The following is a 3,154-nucleotide window of genomic DNA, read 5'->3' on the forward strand; positions in this document are numbered from 1 at the left end:
CATGCACTACCATATAGGGTAGAGAGTAGAAGTATTAAACAAATTTTTAAAAGCTTTTGAAAAAAACATGTACCTCAAAACTAATCAATGTAGGTATGATATGTCCTTGAGACACCAATTCTAGCAAGGTACAAGGACAATTAACTATTATTTTTACAAAAGAGTTGCCACCTCTCATAAAAGAGAAAATCCTTGAAGTAATATGATCTTCAAATTAAATGAACAATGGATCCTTCCACAAGCAAACTCTTCAAATCTATTTTGACCCATCAAAATCTTCATGAGTTAGCATCCCCTCAAGCTTATGTTAACAAAACTTTCACTAAAACGGTGCCAAAATTTTAGGTTCTAAAATAGCTCTCCCAAATCCTATGTCTTTTCCCCATCTTCAGGGGCAATGGTTTGTCTTCAAGAAGCAAAGAATAGGATCATCAATATACCTAGGATGGTTAAATGCAAAATTTAACATTGTGTTATCTCTCCCACACTTTGACCTTAGCTTAGAATTAAGAGGGTGTTTCTAGAGGTATACCTAAATAGAAATTCAAATAAAACAAAATGAAATACTAAAGTGATAGGAACTAAACCCAAATTGCATGGTTGGCTCCAAATTGGTCACTAACTCAAGAAAGACTAGTTGCAATAACCTCTCTATAGCTAATGTCACCTTGCACTTTCATTGCTAGATATTAGCTTCATGATAATCCCTTAAGATGTTTTCATTTTTCATTACATACACAATGGCAAGGTGCAAATGCACTAAACATGATCCTCTAAGAGTTTATGTGTTTGAGATTGCTTAAAGCTATTCCTTGGTTTATATTGATGGGTCCATGAATAATGTTCATATACTACCCCACTCCTACAAATATTGGGTGAATCTTTGATTTTTCTTGAAGGTAGGAGATTGTCCGAGAAGGTCCCCAATTCAATGCCTATTATTTGCGCAATAGAGTCACAACACATTAAAGTAAAACAACATAAAATTACAAAGAACAATGAGTTGAGTATTTGCATAAATCAAAGATTATGATTTTGAGTAACATAGCATCTTTATTAATCTATTAGGAAACTACATGAATCTATACAAAATGTGAAAGAGATCATAGAAGAAATTTGTAATGTTTTTATAGAACACTATATTCATCAAATCCAACATTACACTCATGCTAGAAAGTGTGGCAAAGAAAAACCCTAGTTATAACTAACTAGCTCTTTAAAGAGATACAAATTGTCATGGAGATTTTTTGTCATACAAATCACTTATTAGATTATACTCTTTGATTTTAACAGCCTTGTCATCCTTGAAATGGACTAATTTGTCATTTCTAGATACCATACATTAAGCTAGCATGTTTCAGCCTATTTTGGAGCCTTCAACCACTAACCTATCTTCAAAGAGAACCAAAATCTATTATATATGCATAGTAGGGTGTAACACTAAGTGTTGCACTATATAATCACCAAAATTTACAATTCTAGGTAATCAAACCCAAATATCAATTGAAATGGATGCTCTAAATAGGATAGGGTACAATTAAACATTGAGAAATGACCCATGTTCATGGCATGAATCCATCACTCACATACACAAGTTGATGACCATACCCTTCAAATATTTCTTCTTCTTCAATCACACTAGAAAACCTACAAATACACAGTTAGAAGGAAGGGTGGGATTGCCTTGAGCCTTCAACTTTAGCCATAACAATAATGGTAGGGTTTTATTTCAATAAGCTTGAGTATTATACCATGCAAGAAAGCATAGAGAAGTAATTAAAATAGGTTTAATTACTTTCTAGTGGGTGGAAAGTCTCTCTTATGTCATGGGTAGGCTAAATGGCTTATATTGGGCTACCACAGTGTTTTGCATTTTTAGCAAGAAGATGGGTTTGAATTAAATGTAAGGCAAGTGGAAGGGGACAAAGATTCACATTGCAACTAGAGGTTTGGAAGGAGGAAATTTGATTAAGTCGGGATCATAAAACATTTAGTGTAGTTGGTGGATGTGGAAAATAACTATGGAAGTGGAGAGGTTAACTCGATGTGAATCCATTTAGATCGACAATGAATCCACACATAACTTAGTTGGAGGCCAAAATTCTACAATGGGAGGTGGTAGTAAAAGCATGGTGAAGTGCACTTGGAAGTGAGATTAAGGTGAAGTTTACTTAGAGGTAGAAATCTCACAGTGCAATTGGATGATGATGTCAACATGATTTCATGTGGAGGATAGGGGTAACTTATAAGTGATGATGTCAACAGGTGGGGTGATGTCAACATGATGTTAGAAAAAGAGGGGTTATGGGAAATTCCATTCAAAGTAGAGTTATAAAGTATAGTTCAAATTAAGGGTGAACCATGACATAAGGGATTGTGACATTAGGAATATGTCAAGGCGACACTATTTTAAGGAGTGAGAAAATGGCTAAGGCATACTTAAAAAGTTTTCAAATGCAAATAAGGTGAATTTTGAAGTGAATAAAAAGGTAAAAATTTGGGTCGAGGGTTCCGTAAAGGGAAAGCATGTATGTGAAGATTCTCATCTGAACTAAAGTTGGTAATTGCACAAGGAGATTAAGTTTAGATGGACATTGAAATCCCGTAGAAGGGAAGTGAAGTGTAGTTCACTTGTAGATCAATTTTTTTACCTAAAGTGTGGCTAGAAGGCAAACTTCTGTAGAGGGGAAATGGGTATCCATGATTTTATGTGGAAGTGAACATATGTGAAAATTTGAAAGGGTAGTGAACTTTACTATAAAGTGGAGGTCAGTTGCACCTAAGAAGTGTAGATGGAACACAAAATCGGGCAAAAGGAGAAAACATTAGAAAAGAACCCAAAACCCACCAATTATAATTTTTGAGGACTTGACAACATTTAGCATGTGAAGAATGATGATAGAAAACACTTAGGTAAAAAAACTCATAGAAACTTGTAGAAAATATCTTACATTGGTTACAAGCAATGGGTAAAATAAAAAGCTAAGTGCATAGAGGAAATAAGACTAAAGAAAAAATTGTTGGAGATTGTTGTTAGCATGAGCTTGTATGGTTGTCATTGATGTCAAACCTTGTTATCTGGATATGCTTTATCACACCTTGGTTACTTGGATGGATGTTGGTCCAGATACTCTTTTGGTGTTGGTTGTGTCAT

Source organism: Cryptomeria japonica, chromosome 6 (assembly GCF_030272615.1).
Source record: "Cryptomeria japonica chromosome 6, Sugi_1.0, whole genome shotgun sequence".
NCBI lineage: Eukaryota > Viridiplantae > Streptophyta > Pinopsida > Cupressales > Cupressaceae > Cryptomeria > Cryptomeria japonica.